At 25.1% G+C, this 21283-nt stretch overlaps 1 pseudogene; it reads right to left on the bottom strand.

Moving 5' to 3' along the window:
- Positions 1–635: 635 nt before the first annotated feature.
- On the bottom strand, positions 636–3276 carry LOC114171414 (annotated as a pseudogene).
- Between the last annotated feature and the right edge of the window lie 18007 nt (positions 3277–21283).

Genomic DNA, 21283 nt, shown 5'->3' with positions numbered 1-21283 from the left:
TAATAAAATTTAACAAAATATTATATTATCACGCTTATCTATTAAATGCATAATTTATAATATCTTACATAGTATATATCCAGTACCAGATTCTGTTGTATGATTCCATTTATTAGAAGCCAAAAGTACATATTTTAATAATTAATTTAAAATTTAAAATATCTCAAAGTTGGACAATAAAAATATAAATATAAAACGTAGTACATTTAAATCATAAAACTGTTTTACTAACTTTAATACGAAATATTTGAAAAAAAAGACTTTGTTGAAGATTCTTACACTCCATCAAATACTTGATAATGCAATAAGTTGCACCCACGTCTTTATCTATGGACATCTCTATCTTCAAAATAAGTTTTTCTACCAATGTTTATCTGTAACTGTAGAAGACTTTTCCTAACACTTAATGGAAAATTCAACTTCACATAATAAGGATAACATGCAGTTGAATTAAATATTCTTATGCGGATAAAATCTCAATAACTAATTTTAATTGTGGTCATTTAAATTAAATAGTGACATCAAAATAAATATAAATAATATTATTATATATATATATATATATTATTAATATTGAAATAAAAATAAACTATTATCTAAAATAAAAAAGAAAACGGTAACAGCAACAAATACTCCTATCTAAATATGGCTTCTAGTAAGATAGATGTGAGTATGGTATTCAACTTTGGAACCTCCTCCTCAGCAACAAAACTTCTATCTTTTCTCATGGGATTGCATCAGCAAAGCAAAAATGTCATCTACAATAATAACAGGTATGCAACTAAATATCATAGCCTCTACCAATCTTAGGCTCCAACGGGTCCATCCAAGTGGGTATACGCAAAACACAGCTACTGCATGTCCTTAAAGTACGTGGTTGGATGCTTAGTGGAGACATCAAATAGAGGATTGTCCTTAAAAGTTCTCCACACTGCTACTCTTGCACCTCTGCAAGATTACACAACATGGCCCGTTTATAGTTAGTCCAAATTACAATAGTTATATGAATCAAAGTCCCTAGTCATTGCATCTTTTATAAGAAAATGTAAATCAGATTTCTTATGCAGCTATGATATAGAAGAAATAAAAGGCTACACACTCGGACATTCTGTTTAAACTTGTAATAAGGCCTACCTTGCATAATAACCACCTTCAGAGTCATTGCCAACATCATAAAAGTCATCGAAAATACACAAAAATGACCTAGGAGTCTTATTAGGAATTAGGTGGGTGTGGATTTTCTTGGTGAAAGTATGGAGAAATGGTATTTGAGCCCTCTTTCGGGCATATGTGATTCCTCTGTCCAAAGGTTTGAACCAATGTAGCACGCTTTAGCAGTTAAAGAATCCCCTCTTTCAATTGCCTTCTCTTCCATATACAAATTAATATAAATATATAATAAAAGTGGTATAAATAATGAATGTTGAAAATAATGCACAAAATTTGTACCTCGTAATGAAAACATGCCCCAAAATTTTGAGGAACCACAAAGAAGTGATGTGCCCCCTATGTGAGCCTTCAATAAGGTCAGTTGGAAGAAATAAGCTTTATGGCACTTCTTATCATTTGTGGTCATTGTATACAGGGGTATAAAACCTCTTCTAGATTAAAGTTTCAACAGGGCCAGATAAGAGAAACCGGTGATTAAAGATTTTAGTTGCAAACATATGGTTGAGCATCTTGGATCTTTTTGCAGAATTTTCTTATTATACTTACTTGGAAGTTCATATACAAAAACCTTCAATCTCACCACGGGATTATCTTCCAATAGATCATCAACACTACCTACAGTTGGTTTAACCACAACATGCTTATAACCTCACAAATTTAAAAAGTGTATTAGATTTCAATATATCTCTAGAAATATAATTGTTTAATATAATTAATTGAGAAAGTACAAATAAAACTCTGACCGTGTATAATTGCATATATGAAGCAGCATAAATCTAGATACTGAATAAGAGCTTAGTTTATAAGTTTCATTAAACCATGTGGTTTCAAAACTATTTTAATCCAATACACATAAAACATGAGAAAATATGACCAAATCAATTGAAAAGCCTCACATTCAACTACCACATATTTCCAGCTTATTTATTCAAAGAAAATAGTTAGTTGCATTTTATGGCCAACCCTTTTATTTTAATCCCATTTCTGGATGAAATCCACTATGGTTTACCATGCTAAATTCTCTCTCCTATAGCAATTATCTAAGATTTAAATAGACATCGTTAACCTGCTTCACATTTTATTTATTTCTTATTATTGGTGTAGGATATTCATTAAATAGTAAATATTCACAGTTTTGAAATATTCTCATTTAAAACACAACACTTTTAGTTTCAAGTATACTGCATAATTGCCCATTGATCTTTATTTATACCTCTCTTCTCTTATTTGATCTCCTTCCCAAACCCCAAACCCAAACAAATCCTTCCTTAAGAGTTACACATGCATTGAAATGAGGAAATGTTCTAGCCACGTAATCTAAAAAGTAAGCTTTTTGCCACAAATGCAGACAACAATATCCAAGAGGCCTTTCTACTTCAAGTGGTATTTTTTGATTCCAATATATTTTATTGAAGTAAATATTAATAAAAATAAATGTTTAGCACAAATTTTGGCAGCAAGTAGAAGAAAGTTTTCCTGCTCTCTCCAAGCACGAAAAAAAAATTGAAGCCTTGTCTACCAATTTTACAAAAAGTTTCCATACTACATTTCAAAAACTAAAAAAGTAAGGACCAGTGTTGTACCTCTGAAAAAAATTGTCAGCGAGAATTATTTCCTCTGTCTCCTTGAACTTCTTTCTAACATCCAAATTTAGGTCCTCGAGCTTTGAGCAGGGCTCAAACTCATTTGCAATATCCCTCACCGTACTAATGATAATAAATAAGCAGTACATTATAAAGATACATAATGGATATTTTAAGTCATACATTACGAAGACAGAATTGATAATATAAATCATATGCAATATCCCTCATCTTCCTGAAAAATGTTTGTGCAAATATAATGACTATTTCACTCTTCACCGAATACAATACAATACCTTTTCTCAGATGGTATAGCTACCCCATTTGTTGCATTAGATGACCCCGTCCTATAATGAGTACTTGAAATATCAGATCCATCAAACAGAAAGAAGAAAAGAAGAACAACCAAGAAGCAACTAAAAAGTTAATAAATTAAATAAATAGAAAGAAAAGTACATTCATCAAATGAAACAATAAATCGTAACATGTACCTTCTATGTGCTATTTTAACAACAAACACCATCTCCCCAGCATTTCAAACGCTACAGAAAAAGAAAAAATAAGCACACAGATAAATGAAACGCCTTTTCTTGAAGAGACATAAAAAAAGGTTTTCTGCAAAGATCAAACATTTGAAAGCAAAATACATAAAACCCAAACCAAGATATGATATAGTTGTAAAATTGTAAAATGGTAAAGACAGAATTGGGAGACATGAAGCATAGAGAACAACACCATCAAGAAAAACATGTACAAAAATCAAGACAGAAACATAGACATCTTCATTTCAGTCATACTTTTTCTTCAATCCACAACCATACACATTACAAAAAATCTTACCCTTTATTCAATCTACAACCAAGACATCGAAAAAGCAACTAAACACACAATAATGATATTAAAAACAAAAAATAGTAAATATACTTCATGAAAACAAAAGGTTTAGGTTTTTCTTCAAAACAATGAAAAAACAAAAGGTTTAGGCTTTTCTTCAAAACAATGAAAAAAGAAGAAGTAGAAAACAAAAGTAGAAGAAGACCATGAAGGAGGAGAAAGAAAACTCAAGCTACTGACTTTAACCAACTATTAAAACGTACTAATCCAGAGGACACCATCTTCATCACAAAAAACCTAAAAAAAAAAATAAACCTTTCATGAAAAAAAGAAGAAGGAACACATAAGAATTAAAAGAAAAATAAATAACACCATAAAAAATAACAGAGAAATCTGAACATAGCTTTCAATAAATACTAACCCACTGCTACAACATATTTAACAGAAAAAAAACTACAGAAACATAACCTTTTATAAAGAAGAAGGACCACAAAAGAAGTAAAAAAATAGCACAATGAAGAACAACAAACAAATCTCAACAACAAACCACAAATAGACGAAAAAAAGAAAAGAAAAGAAGACCACCAACAATAACATCATCATCCTCAGTCATTCTATTTGTTCAAAAATACTTTCTAAAAACAAAAACTTGAACCTTTTCTTCAACCCACAATAATAGATGTATCAAGTATAAAAAAAATAAATACAACAACACCATCAACAACAACAAAACATGTTCAAGATTTTGTTAAAAATACCTTCTAAAAATAAAAACATCAGTGTTTTCTTCAAAACGAAACACATTGCAAAAATTAAATCTTTCACGAAGTAAAAAAAAAAACAGAACAACAACAACAAACACAACAACAACAAACAAAACAAAAAAAAAAACTTAAGTTGATATGAGGAAAAGAAAGAAGAAGGATTGAAGAAGAAGGAATACGGAAGAAGAAAAAAAGAAATTACCTCGACGAAGTTGATTTCCTTGGAGAAGAAGATCCTACCGATTGCCTTGCAAAAATTAAATCTTTCACAAAGTAAAAAAAAATAACAGAGTAAGAAGAAGAAGAAAAAAGATCCTTGAAGAAAAAGAATAAATTAAGAAATAGAAAAAAAAATTACCTACACCAATCAAAACTTCTGTCAACCTTCAACAAAAATAAATAGAAAAAAAAACTTAAGTTGGTATGAGGAAGAAGGAAGAAGAAGGATTGAAGAAGAAGAAGAAGAAGAAGAAAAACAGAAGAAGAAGAAGAAGAAGGAAAATGAAAGAAGAAAAAAAATTACCTCAACGAAGTTGATTGCTTGGGAGAAGAAAACCCTACCGTCAACATTCCACAACAACAAACTGGAAATTAAAAACAAAACGAAAACCTAACTTGATATGAAGAAGAAGAAAGAAGAAGGATTGAAGAAGAAGAAAAAAAGCTAACCTCGAGTAACTGTTGCTTTGGAGAAGAATGATGCTGCTGTCTGACAACGTCAATCAATGTTTAAAAAAGACGTTCGAACCGCGAAAACACAACAACATCAAAAAGACAAAAATACCCTCAATTTTAACCATGTGTCAATAAATTAAAATGTCTATTTCAGTAATTTACCTACACTAAGAATTTCTTAGATATATAGTAGATAATCCCTTTGACAATTTGCAACAAGTTTCTTCTGAAATTTTGAGCAATTTTTTTGAAAAAAACATGATTTATTTAAATTGTAAATAGTAGAAAGTAGTAAAAAACAATTGAAAAATTGTTACCTAGAGATTGAATTTTTTAAATTTAGAAACAAATTGCATTTGAGTATCCACGAACCTGTTTGTTATGAAATTTTGAGAACTTTTTGTACATAAAAGATCAATTATTTGAATCGTAAATAGTTAAAAATAGTAAAAAGAATTAAAAAAAGGGTTACCTGGAGATGGAATTTGTCAAATTTAAGAACACAAATCCGATCCTAGTATTGCCCAACTCGTTACTTGCGAAATCTTTAGCAATTTTTATATATAAAATATCAATTATTTAAATTGTAAAGAATTAAAATTAGTAAAAAATTAAAAAAGTGTCACGAAAAGAAGAAAATTTTCAAATTTCATAACATCAATAATCCCTTTGACAATTTGCAACAACTTTCTTCTAAAATTTTGAGCAATTTTTATGAAAAAAACATGACTTATTTAAATTGTAAATAGTAGAAAGTAGTAAAAAACAATTGAAAAATTGTTACCTAGAGATTGAATTTTTTAAATTTAGAAACAAATTGCATTTCAGTATCCACGAACCTGTTTGTTATGAAATTTTGAGAACTTTTTGTACATAAAAGATCAATTATTTGAATTGTAAATAGTTAAAAATAGTAAAAAGAATTAAAAACGGGTTACCAGAGATAGAATTTGTCAAATTTAAAAACACAAATCCTATCCTAGTATTGGTTAACTTGTTTCTTATTAAACTTTTTGCAATTTTTTTACATAAAATATCAATTATTTAATTTGTATATAGTAAAAATTAGTAAAAACCTCTTAAAGAACTGTGACAAAAAGAAGAAAATTTTCAAATTTCATAACACCAACAATCCTCTTTGACTATTTGCAACAAGTTTCTCATGAAATTTTGAGGAATTTTTATGTACAAAACATGAATTATTTAAATTGTCAATACTAGAAAGTATTAAAAAATAATTGAAAATTTGTTACCTAGAGATTAAATTTTATAAATTTCAGAAACAATCCCATTTGAGTATCTGCCAACCTGTTTGTTATGGAATTTTGAGATCTTTTTGTACATAAAAGTTCAATTATTTGAATTGTAAATAGTTAAAAATAGTAAAAGTAATTAAAAAATTGTTACTAGGAGATGGGATTTGTCAAATTTAAGAACAAAAATGTTATTCTTGTATTGGCCAACACGTTACTTGTGAAATTTTTTGCAATTTTAATATATAAAATATCAATTATTTAAATTGTAAAGAGTAAAAATTAGTAAAAAATTACAAAAGTGTCACAAAAAGAAGAAAATTTTCAAATTTCATAACACCAATAATCCCTTTGACAATTTGCAACAAGTTTCTTCTGAAATTTTGAGCAATTTTTATGAAAAAAACATGATTTATTTAAATTGTAAATAGTAGAAAGTAGTTAAAAATAATTGAAAAATTGTTACCTAGAGATTGAATTTCTTAAAGTGAGAAACAAATTGAATTTGAGTATCCACGAACCTGTTTGTTGTGAAATTTTGAGAACTTTTTGTACATAAAAGATCAATTATTTGAATTGTAAATAGTTAAAAATAGTAAAAAGAATTAAAAAAGGGTTACCAGAAGACGGAATTTGTCAAATTTAAGAACACAAATCCTATCCTAGTATTGGCCAACTCGTTACTTGCGAAATTTTTAGCAATATTTAAATATAAAATATCAATTATTTAAATTGTAAAGAGTTAAAATTAGTAAAAAATTAAAAAAGTGTCACAAAAAGAAGAAAATTTTCAAATTTCATAACACCAATAATCCCTTTGACAATTTGCAACAAGTTTCTTCTTAAATTTTGAGCAATTTTTATGAAAAAAACATGATTTATTTAAATTGTAAATAGTAGAAAGTAGTAAAAAGCAATTGAAAAATTGCTACCTAGAGATTGAATTTTTTAAATTTAGAAACAAATTGCATTTGAGTATCACGAACCTGTTTCTTATGAAATTTTGAGATCTTTTTGTACATAAAAGTTCAATTATTTGAATTGTAAATAATTAAACATAGTAAAAAGAATTAAAAAAGGGTTACCAGGAGATGGAATTTGTCAAATTTAAGAACACAAATCTTATCCTAGTAATGGCCAACTTGTTAGTTGTGAAATTTTTTGCAATTTTAATATATAAAATATCAATTAATTAATTTCTATATAGTAAAAATTAGTAAAAAATTAAAGAACTGTGACAAAAAGAAGAAAATTTTCAAATTTCATAACACCAATAATCCTCTTTCACTATTTGCAACAAGTTTCTCATGAAATTTTGAGCAATATTTATGTAGAAAGCATGAATTATTTAAATTGTAAATAGTAGAAAGTAGTAAAAAACCATTGAAAATTTGTTACCTAGAGATTGAATTTTATAAATTTCAGAAACTAATCCCATTTGAGTATCTGCCAACCTGTTTGTTATGAAATTTTGACATCTTTTTGTACATATAAGTTCATTTATTTGAATTGTAGATAGTTAAAAATAGTAAAAAGAATTAAAAAATTGCTACCAGGTGATGGAATTTGTCAAATTTAAGAACACAAATCCTATCCTAGTATTGGCCAACTCGTTACTTGAGAAATTTTTAGCAATTTTTATATATAAAATATCAATTATTTAAATTGTAAAGAGTTAAAATTAGTAAAAAATTAAAAAAGTGTCACAAAGAGAAGAAAATTTTCAAATTTCATAACACCAATAATCCCTTTGACAATTTGCAACAAGTTTCTTCTGAAATTTTGAGCAATTTTTTTGAAAAAAACATGATTTATTTAAATTGTAAATATTAGAAAGTAGTAAAAAACAATGGAAAATTTGTTACCTAGAGATTGAATTTTATAAATTTCAGAAACTAATCCCATTTGAGTATCTGCCAACCTGTTTGTTATGGAATTTTGAGATCTTGTTGTACATAAAAGTTCAATTATTTGAATTGTAAATAGTTAAAAATAGTAAAAAGAACTAAAAAAGGGTTACCTGGAGATGGAATTTGTCAAATTTAAGAACACAAATCCTATCCTAGTATTGGCCAACTCGTTACTTGCGAAATTTTTAGCAATTTTTATATATAAAATATCAATTATTTAAATTGTAAAGGGTTAAAATTAGTAAAAAATTAAAAAAGTGTCACGAAAAGAAGAAAATTTTCAAATTTCATAACACCAATAATCCCTTTGACCATTTGCAACAACTTTCTTGTGAAATTTTGAGCAATTTTTATGAAAAAACATGATTTATTTAAATTGTAAATAGTAGAAAGTAGTAAAAAACAATTGAAAAATTGTTACCTAGAGATTGAATTTTTTAAATCTAGAAACAAATTGCATTTCAGTATCCACGAACCTGTTTGTTATGAAATTTTGAGAACTTTTTGTACATAAAAGATCAATTATTTGAATTGTAAATAGTTAAAAATAGTAAAAAGAATTAAAAAAGGGTTACCAGGAGATGGAATTTGTCAAATTTAAGAACACAAATCCTATCCTAGTATTGGTTAACTTGTTTCTTATTAAACTTTTTGCAATTTTTTTATATAAAATATCAATTATTTAATTTGTATATAGAAAAAATTAGTAAAAACCTCTTAAAGAACTGTGACAAAAAGAAGAAAATTTTCAAATTGCACTAGTGTTATACCCGTGCGTACGCACGGGTGATGTGTTTTTTTTTTCTTTTAATTTTGTATTTGTAAAGTAAAAAATATTAATTATTTTTTTAATTAATCATTTTTTTCATATATATCATTGTACAATATTATTGTTTATACAAATAATAATAATAATAAATATTGTAGTTAAATATTATTAGAATTAGTATAGATGAATATTACTTTAGCTTTTGTAGTTATATTTTTGAATGGAGTAATTCAAATTTGGTTACATACAAATTTAGATATTTTTTTAATATAAATAAATTTATATTATATTTTTTAGTGGATTGTTTTAAAATTGTTTAGAAATAATCATAAATATATTATTAGTTGAATAAGAAAATATTATGTTTTTCGATTACTTACTAATAAATAAATTGGTTACAGTTATGATTATTTTGATTATGTTATTTATATATTAAAATATTATATGATTATTGGTTATTATAATCTTTGGACGGATATATTAATTAAAAGTTTAAATATAGTTGCAAATGTGAGGAATTGTTTTTTTTTTTTAATATTTTGAGTGTAAAATTACAAATATTGAAAGTAATAGATGGAAAAGGATGTTTAAAGAGGGAAAAAACTCTTTGGTAGATTTATTTGTGTTCTAAGAGAAAGTTTCACCCTAGGAAAACAAAAAGAACTTCATGACTATATCAAGAAAATTGTGCACTAAAGAATACCAAAATTTGTAACCTTGTTTTAATCCTAAAAAAATAAGTTTTAATTATTCACAGGTATCTTTTGCAACAAAATAATTAAAAATAATAATGTTATTTTATACTAACATTTTAAATAAAAATAATACAAGTGTAATAAATATTTTTAATTTTCAATAAATATAAATTCAACTTCTAATTAATAATAAAATATTAACATTAATAAATCAATAAATAAAGAAATAGAATATAAAAATTGATTACATTTATAATAACAAATAGTAGTAAAAATAACACTAATAATCAAATAAAAGTATTAAAATAAAAGATAATTATTGAATAAAATTATAATATCAATGATAAATATATTACAAATTAGGGAAGACAATGTGAATTGAATTCTTGATTTTTTGATTTTTTATATATGCATGTCATTTTTAAAATCAAATATAGACATATTATATATTATATTATGTATTATGAATCCTTTACAAAAAGAACAACACCAATAATAATAATAATAATAATAATAATAATAATAATAGAATCACAATAACATTAAAATAATATTAAATATTTGTTAATCCTAATAATATTAATAATATTACAAATAATAATAATAATAATAATAATAATTCGAAAAGATTAAATTATTAATCACTCGTATTTTTTTGTTACGAATTAACTAAAAATAAAAAATATTATTTTACACTCATTCTGATTTGAATACCAATACTTATAATAATAACACTAATATATTGTGTGTTATACCATACTAATAATAATAATAATAATAATAATAATAATAATAATAATAATAATAATATTAATAATAATAGAACAATATATGTATATTGTGGTTGACATCAATGTAATATTGTAAACATATTGTAGTTTATGAATCCGTACAAAATAATAATAATATTATTATGAAATAATTAAATAATTAATCACATGTATATTTTGTAATAAATTAAATAAAAAATAATAATAATATTTTACACTAATAATAATTTCAATACCAATCCTAATAATAATATTAATATTGATATATCGTGTGTTATACCAATACTGATAATAAAATAATAATAATAATAATAATAATAATAATAATAATAATAATAATAATAATAATAATAATAATAATAATGTAAGGATATTGTGCATTATAGATCTCATAAAACATAAATACAAAACAATTGAAATTGAGCTTAAAATTTATCGATAGAAACACATAGAGTATATATCCATTGCTAAACTAAAATGTAAACATAATAATAACAACAATAATAATATAATAATGATAATAGTGTAGAAATAATAATAATAATAATAATAATAATAATACAAAGTAATATCAATATTAATAATAATAGTGATAGTAGTAGTAGAATAATATCAATACTAATAACAATAATAAATATTCATTAATACTAATAATAGTAATATATTATTAGTTACGTGAAGAAAAAAATATTATTGTATGATTAAAATTTATAATTAAATTTTTGAGTTATACATTACATATGTTGTATTAAAATGAGATGCATATTCACTTTTGTTGTTAAAGTAAAATGTATATATTTTATATTATGGATCCCTAACAAAGTAAAGTCGAGGTTGATCTTAAAGTAACACTCGTAAATAAAAATAACTTTAAACAATATTTAAAAATAATTAGCCATATAAAATTATAAAAAATAAGTTAAATTTAAAATATTTTAAACAAAAGTGAGAGATCCATTCATAATTAGAAAACTAAAAGCAATTAATAAAATTAATTGGTCAAATATTAAAAAAATTAGAAAAAATCATATAATTATTGATTGTAAAAATAAGATGTAAACATAGAATGTATTATGGATCCCGTACAAAACAATAATAATGATAATAATGAAATAATAGTAACATTATTCCTAATAATACTAATTTTTTATTAAATCAAATCATATTAATATTAATAGTAGTAATGTAACATTAGTTAAGTGAGGTAAAACAATATTCTTGTATAATTAAAACTTGAACCATATAAATGAAATGTCTACACACAATCATTGTTAATGTAAGATGTACGTAGGTTGTGGGTTACAAATCTGTATAAAATAAATACAAACAGAAAACAAAGTTGAAGTTGAGCTTAAAATTTATCAATAGAAACACGCATAGATACAAACAACTTAAAACAATATTTAAAAAAATAGCCATATAAAATTACAAAAACAGTTAAACTTGAAATATGATAAACGAAAGTAACATATATTAAAAAAGTTAGAGTAATGTGAAATGCATATGTACATGTGATTTATAGAATGAATGCATTAGGAATATGTACAAAACTATAATGCTACTCTATCGATGGCAGGAACAATCGAAAAAAGCCAGACCTGTACGGTATCTCTTTGAATCCTTACTTAATATGCTTAATATGTGATACCCCGATTGTATATCCTGAGGATATTAAGGAAGTCAAATCTAGTCTTATCGTTTATCTCCTCAGAGTGAAGTGCGTACCTTTAGTGCTAAAACGTCTCGTCTATAGATCATAAAAGAAGCATCTTCCATAACTTCACATAGTTTGTTTGACCGATTAGGACCAATGTTCTCAATAAATAAATAAAAGCGAAGGGAGCCCACTTCCCACTCTCCTTCAAGGTCCGCCTCACGGCATCCAAGTTGAGAGAGATAAATTGAACAAGTATGGTCGTCCCTATTAGGATAGTATTAGTAATTAAAACTCCATTTATAATTAAATAAATTTAAAACAATTAATGAAATTAATTAATTGATAATAAATCTTTTGAAACTAATCATATAATTATTAGTTACAAATGTATAAGTTTAACAGATTTCAAAATATATGGAATAAAAAAAAATCCATTCATAATTAAAACATTAAAAACAATGAATGAAATTAATTGGTCAATTAATGAAAAATTTTTAAAAACAAATCATATAATTCTTGATAGCATAAATCCATTCGAATTTGTACATACTATTTAAGTCATTACTAAATTGAATTTTTCATTTATTTAGGTGTGAATCATTACCTCTAAAGAAAGTTTCTTTATAAACCTCTTTATTAAAATATTATCTAAAGTAATATTATTTTATATATTTATCTATATTATTTTAAGAATAACTATGTTATTTTGTTGTGAGACATAGATCGTTAAATTATGGTAACATGAATCTTATTTAATAATATAAATGTAAACTTTAGATTTAATAGTTAAACATACAAATTTTAACCGATTATTATAATATAAACTTATGGTAGGTATGTTTTAGATTTGTTATATATATATATATATATATATATATATATATATATATATATATATATATATATATATATTAGTATAAGATATTTAGTTATTGTGCAAGAGAATTAAGTAGGTTGATTGTTCACTTTTTATAATTATTTGTTAAGTTGTTGAAAAATTAATCAGACGTTTGTAACATAATTGGTGTTAGAAAAATTAACAAATATAGAAAATTTAAAATGATAAATAATTATGTAAAGAGGAATTTAAAAAAATATAAAATAATTAATGAAATTAAAATAAAATATAATTATTGAATAAAAGTATAATATAAATAATAGTAGTGATTTATGATGCACCGATACTTCAACTTTGATCACGTATTCGTGTCGGACACGTATCGTATCTGATACTTTAGAATACTTTAACAATAATTATCAATGAAGTATTTAATTTATAAAATCGTATTACCCTACAATAAAACTTTTGAATAATGACCAATTTTAGTAACAAAAAATAATTAGTCATTATATAGTGACCAATTTGATAGCAAAAAATAATTCCAAAAAATTATAATTGGTTTCTAATTGATAATTAAAATAGTTTCAATTATGAATTGGTTTTTTAAATTTGTCACTAAAATAAGCTATCAGGTTTTGGCTACCAAAATAATTGGTCTCTAATTAGGAAATTTGGATTTACACATTAACAATCGTATATTTATTATGTTTGTATGAATTATTGTGAAATTTTTAATATTCATATATTACGTATCTATCACGTATTGTATCCTATTATGTTATAAATAAACGTACCGACGTATCGAATACGTGTCGTATCCGATACAGGTATCTTATCTGTGCATCATAGGTACTGATAAATATATTACAAATTAAGGAAAGGATGTGAAATAATTATTGATTTTTTTTAAAATCAAATATAATCACTATGATTAAAACAATGTGTCTCCACTCTAATTAAAAAAATAAATTAATATTAAAATTGACTTTTGTAACGGAAAGTAATAAAATGTAATAAATATTTTTAATAAATATTAATTCAAAACTTGTTGAATAATAAATGAAATAATAATTTAAAAATATATATATTTATTGATTCAAATAATAATAACAAAATTAATAATAATTATAATAATATTATCGATTATCAATCCAAAACTTCATCCATAGTTGAAAGAATTTAAAATAATTAATAAAATCATCTAATTAATAAAAAATTTCTAAAAATGAATCATATAATTATTAATTTTAAATGTATAAATTGAAAAGATTTCAAAATGCATGAAACAAAAAAAAAATCCTTTCATAGTTAAAAAGTTAAAAACAATTAATGAGATTAATTAGTAATTAATAAAAAATATTTAAAGACAAATAATATCATCATTGATTGTATAAATCATTTTCGATTTGTGTACAAATCATTACTAAATTGAATCTTTTATTTATAACAACATTTTATTTTGTATATTTATCTTAAATTATTTTAAGAGAAACAATGATATTTTTTGTGAGATTAAAGATTTAATTTTAAGTTATATAAGTTTGATTATTGTTTAAATAAATAATTGTGATACTATTACACTTATTTTTTTTCTTCAGTATGATTTAAATTGCTATAAAAAGCTATACATAGTTCCATATTCTCTTTTTGTACAGTAAAAATGCAATCAGAATTTGTCATCCTCCTTAGTCCTCCTATTTTATCTTTCTCTCTTTTTGTTAAACCACATATGATTCCACTTATGTACACATAATACATAAAGTTTTACAACATCACTATAATTCTTTTCCATATTGGAGAATAACTGAAATTATAATTGTGTGATCAGAAGTTTGAATATATCAAGTACCCAACAAAGGTTGAATAGCTTTGACTACAACACTCATGTTTGGTCTGTAATCAACTTCGTATTGAACACAAGTTGCAGCAACAACAACCATCTGAAACTAAGTATCATGTTATCCATGAATATTTTTCTTTTTTAAAATTGATCTTTTATTGTCCTAGTATATGTAGTTCCTTTTAACATTCTTAGGAAAAAATATAGGTACGATTCCTACACTAAAATTTGTCAAATTTTCTCAGCCTTAATTAATACCTTTATATGTACTGAAATTTAGATCATAAACAACATACAAATATTGTCTTCAAATTGCTAAACTAAAACTAATGAATACATCCAAAAAATCTCCACTTAAAGGTATACAACATTTTAGATTCAAATTTTGGTCTTTTGCATATCTAGAATTTACTACCTAAACAAAATATAGAATTATAATGCTACCTCTACTGAGTTACATTGCATAGTTTTCCAATTCATATACATATCGTTTCAAAGATATAAGCAATATAATATTTTCAAGGACATTTAGCAAGAAAAAGGAAAAATAAAGTAAATTGTGAAAGGTGGATATTCTCCTCCCAATCTTGTATGAACACACTGCCTGACTTTATCTTCCCTGAGTTTTGGTGAAGCCTGAAACAACATGTATGAATTGTTAGCATCTGTGTCATTATCTATAATAAAAGGAGTTACACTACTGGCTCCAAGTTTCTATCGCATTTAAACATGAATAAAAAAACAAAACCATAACACATTTAAGAGAACCATAAAAGAAGAGTTACATTACTTGCTCCATGTTATTATAGAAACCTTCAAAACAATTCCTTAACAACCAACACAATTCATCAAAGCCTCAGACTTAGATCCCTTGCTGTAAATACAAGTATCACAGTACAAAAAGTTTAATTCAAAGGAAATATAAAAATCATGAATCAAAGTCTAAGACAGAAAGCATTCAAAAGTTCAGGACCTGCAATTTTGGCTACAACAATAACATTGGATAATATATGAGAAAAAATGGACAGTAGCACTTGATTGAGCATTCATTTCTTCTTGGATTCCGAATCGACAATCCATAATTCATAGAGCGCATTGGATAATCCTTCATAAACCAATATTAGCCACAAAATAAATATTTAACTAAACCACACAATCACGATGACAATAATCAATAAAACAACAGTAGATATCAATAGATCCAACATTGATCCCAATCCACCCATTTAACAATTTGGAATGTAAAGCCATAACAACTTTTGAGAAATCACAAAATAAGAATTTCTCTTTAAAAACAAAAAAAAAAACAATTGACAAAGACAATGACAAACGATATGTAGAAATTGCCAAAAGAAACACTTCAAAATTAAAACCCGCAGAAGATAGTTGAATGAAAAAAATAAGAGAAATTGGCAAAGGAATAATTGAAAGTGGACAACTTTTCGAGGGAAACGGAAGGAAGAAGTAATAATAGGGATCTTTGGACAAAGGAAGTGATTGTACTTCCTATTTACCATCCCGATAACCTCTAACTTTCTCACAATATTGAACTGCAACTCCATAATCTTTCCACTGGGGTTCTCCAACTAAATTTCAAAAAATCAAACCAAAAACATAAAAGTTAGCAACTTGAAACCCCAAAAAATCACAAAAAAAAAACTTAACCACGGTAAAACAAAAAAATATGAAAACAAAGGACATCAATTAAGTATTTAACACAGAAAACAAAAATTTAAATTCAAGTGCAGATTCAGAATGTCTTAAAGGCCATCCTACAGAACAAATTTTATCTAATATCCAAGTAATACATAATTAAAATTCAAACAAATGTGCACAAAGAGAAATTCCCATTTCATTTAACTAAAGTTTTCACCTTTAACATCAATTGATTTTGTAAGGCTGACCTTTACTGGGATGAGAAACTCTTCAGATCTACAGTGGTTGATCATAAGGGTTGAAACTTAGAGCAGAAATTGACATGTAGTACCACCACCCTCGATAAAACTTCACAGTCAAACACAAGCAAACAGATAGAACAATACTTAACATTTTATTTAATTTTCTCAATAAACTTATTAAATATTTTTGCTGTATTGTTAAAACAAAGTAGAAAAAACATTCAGAAATTAATCCGGGAACATACTGGAATAAAATTGGAGGTTCTTCTCGAAGCTGAGGTTGGACTTTGAATCAGACCTGTACATGTGAGAACAGTTATTAGAAACTGAAACTAAAAAAGAAATGGAAAGTGGAAGAAAGGTACGAAGAGGAAAGGCATTAACTTTTTCTTGCCCATTTGCTGCAAATCTGAAAAGGAACAGGAACAAATGAGTTGCAAGGCTGACCTTTATATATACATCACACTAACCCGAATCTACAAATAACCACAAAACTTACCTAACTCGTCAACCATAAGCATGAATAATCCAAAAGAAATGTTATTAGGAAGAAGATGAAGTGAGCAGGAAAGACGAAAATACTGCGAAACCATAAAAAAATGGGAAACATTGATCAAACCAAACGGCAAGTTGAATAAAGACAAAATGATAATAAGAATAATGAAAAAATTGAAACTTTAGAACCCATAAGACAAAAATGGAAACTCACTAATGCAACTTCCATGCAACTTCTATGCCAGCCACCACGTCCTATGCCAAAGAACTGATACACCAAAATAAATAAAAACTTCAAACAGAGATTGTAATTTGATGGAATCACATAAAGCAAATAAATTTATAAAATTTCGTAAGGGTTTGATAGAGTAACAGAAAGCAAATAAAATTTAACAGAGATTTGTGAGGATTTGAAGAATTAATAGAAAGCAAAGAAATTTGATAAAGCATGGAAAATGAAGGAGAAAAACTGACATACGAAAGCAAAAGGTGTTTTGGTTTCCCGAATTAGAAAATGGTTTGCTAGGGTTTAAGGAAGTTCAGTGGGAGAGGAAGGAGGTAACGTTTCTGGTTTAATCTCAAATTTCAGAAAGCCATTTCAAAAATTTTAATCCGCCTGAGTCTTCGGTAAGAATCCTTCCCAATTTTCTGACTTCGAAAAGAAATCCAATCAAATCATGTACAGTATTCGCGCTATTTAAAAAGCATTTCAAAAGTCTCGGTCAGATGCATTTAAAACTTTGCAAAATTACGAAATAACCAAACCCAAATACACTACGGAGCAGAAAACGGGGACAAAAATTAATTACGTCTTCAGCTGCTTCAACCCTTCTTAAAGGGCACCAAAATGACGAAAAAACTTAATTATTGGACACGTGTCAGCTAATCAGATAGGGGTTTTAGGGTAATATCCCTAGTAGTTTGTTTTCTTAGTTTTTAAGTAGATAGATAACACCAACAATCCTCTTTGACTATTTGCAACAAGTTTCTCATGAAATTTTGAGCAATTTTTATGTAGAAAACATGAATTATTTAAATTGTCAATACTAGAAAGTATTAAAAAACAATTGAAAAATTGTTACCTAGAGATTGAATTTTATAAATTTCAGAAACTAATCCCATTTGAGTATCTGCCAACCTGTTTGTTATGAAATTTTGAGATCTTTTTTACATATAAGTTCAATATTTGAATTGTAAATAGTTAAAAATAGTAAAAGTAATTAAAAAATTGTTACCCGGAGATGGAATTTGTCAAATTTAAGAACACAAATCTATCTTGTATTGGCCAACTCGTTACTTGTGAAATTTTTGCAATTTTTATATATAAAATATCAATTATTTAAATTATAAAGAGTAAAAATTAGTAAAAAATTACAAAAGTGTCAAAAAAGAAGAAAATTTTCAAATTTCATAACACCAATAATCCCTTTGACAATTTGCAACAAGTTTCTTCTGAAATTTTGGGCAATTTTTATGAAAAAAACATGATTTATTTAAATTGTAAATAGTAGAAAGTAGTAAAAAATAATTGAAAAATTGTTACCTAAAGATTGAATTTCTTAAAGTGAGAAACAAATTGAATTTGACTATCCACGAACCTGTTTGTTATGAAATTTTGAGATCTTTTTGTACATAAAACATCAATTATTTGAATTGTAAATAGTTAAAAATAGTAAAAAGAATTAAAAAAGGGTTACCAGGAGATGGAATTTGTCAAATTTAAGAACACAAATCCTATCCTAGTATTGGCCAACTCGTTACTTGCGAAATTTTTAGCAATTTTGATATATAAAATATCAATTATTTAAATTGTAAAGAGTTAAAATTAGTAAAAAATTAAAAAAGTGTCACAAAAAGAAGAAAATTTTCAAATTTCATAACACCAATAATCCCTTTGACAATTTGCAACAAGTTTCTTCTTAAATTTTGAGCAATTTTTATGAAAAAAACATGATTTATTTAAATTGTAAATAGTAGAAAGTAGTAAAAAGCAATTGAAAAATTGTTACCTAGAGATTGAATTTTTTAAATTTAGAAACAAATTGCATTTGAGTATTACGAACCTGTTTGTTATGCAAAAAGTGTGACAAAAAGAAGAAAATTTTCAAATATCATAACACCAATAATCCTCTTTGACTATCTGCAACAAGTTTCTCATGAAATTTTGAGCAATTTTTATGTACAAAACATGAATTATTTAAATTGTAAATAGTAGAAAGTAGTATAAAACCATTGAAAATTTGTTACCTAGAGATTGAATTTTATAAATTTCAGAAACTAATCCCATTTGAGTATCTGCCAACCTGTTTGTTATGAAATTTTGAGATCTTTTTGTACATATAAGTTCAACTATTTGAATTGTAAATAGTTAAAATAGTAAAAAGAATTAAAAAATTTTACTAGGAGATGGAATTTGTCAAATTTAAGAACACAAAGCCTATCCTAGTATTGGCCAACTCGTTACTTGCAAAATTTTTAGCAATTTTTCTATATAAAATATCAATTATTTAAATTGTAAAGAGTTAAAATTCGTAAAAAATTAAAAAAGTTTCACAAAAAGAAGAAAATTTTCAAATTTCATAACACCAATAATCCCTTTGACAATTTGCAACAAGTTTCTTCTGAAATTTTGAGCAATTTTAATGAAAAAAACATGATTTATTTAAATTGTAAATAGTACAAAGTAGTAAAAAACAATTGAAAGATTGTTACCTAGAGATTGAATTTTTTAAATTTAGAAACAAATTGCATTTGAGTATCCACGAACTTGTTTGTTATGAAATTTTGAGAACTTTTTGTACATAAAAGTTTAATTACTTGAATTGTAAATAGTTAAAAATAGTAAAAAGAATTAAAAAAAGGGTTACCAGGAGATGGAATTTGTCAAATTCAAGAACACAAATCTATCCTAGTATTGGTTAATTTGTTTCTTGTTAAACTTTTTGCAATTTTTTATATAAAATATCAATTATTTAATTTGTATATAGTAAAAATTAATAAAAAAATAAAGAAGTGTGACAAAAAGAAGAAAATTTTAAATTTTCATAACACCAATAATCCTCTTTGACTATTTGCAAAAGTTTCTCATGAAATTTTGAGCAATTTTTATGTGGAAAACATGAATTATTTAAATTGTAAATAGTAGAAAGTAGTAAAAAACAATTGAAAATTTGTTACCTAGAGATTGAATTTTATAAATTTCAGACACTAATCCCATTTGAGTATCTGCCAACATGTTTGTTATGAAAATTTGAGATCTTTTTGTACATATAAGTTCAATTATTTGAATTGTAAATAGTTAAAAATAGTAAAAAGAATTAAAAATTGTTACCAGGAGATGGAATTTGTCAAATTTAATAACAAAAATCCTATCCTAGTAATTGCCAACTCGTTACTTGTGAAATTTTTAGCAATTTTTATATATAAAATATCAGTTATTTAAATTGTAAAAGGTAAAAATTGGTAAAAAATTAAAAAAGTGTCACAAAAAGAAGAAAATTTTCAAATTTCATGACACCAATAATCCTTTTGACATTTTGCAACATGTTTCTTCTAAAATTTTGAGCAATTTTTATGAAGTAAACATGAATTATTTAAATTGTAAATAGTAGAAAGTAGTAAAAGGAATTAAAAAACTGTTACCTAGAGATTGAATTTTTTAAATTTAGAAACAAATTGCAATTGAGTATCCGCGAAATTTTAATTACTTGAATTGTAAATAGTTAAAAATAGTAAAAAGAATTAAAAAAGTCTTACCAGGAGATGAAATTTGTCAAATTTAAGAACACAAATCCTGTCCTAGAATTGACCAAGTCGTTTCTCGTAAAATTTTTTGCAATTTTTATATATAAAATATCAATTATTTAATTTGTATATAGTAAAAATTAGTAAAAAATTAAAAAGTGTGACAAAAAGAAGAAAATTTTCAAATTTCATAACACCAATAATCCTCTTTGACTATTTGCAACAAGTTTCTCATGAAATTTTGAGCAATTTTTATGTAGAAAACATGAATTATTTAAATTGTAAATAGTAGAAAGTAGTAAAAAACAATTGAATTTTTTTTTACCTAGATATGGAATTTTATAAATTTCAGAAACTAATCCCATTAGAGTATCTGCCAACCAGT

This window comes from Vigna unguiculata, unplaced genomic scaffold (assembly GCF_004118075.2).
Source record: "Vigna unguiculata cultivar IT97K-499-35 unplaced genomic scaffold, ASM411807v1 contig_253, whole genome shotgun sequence".
Taxonomy (NCBI): Eukaryota; Viridiplantae; Streptophyta; class Magnoliopsida; order Fabales; family Fabaceae; genus Vigna; species Vigna unguiculata.
The sequence above is the reverse complement of the archived record's forward strand: the minus strand, read 5'-3'. Positions and strand labels throughout refer to the sequence as shown.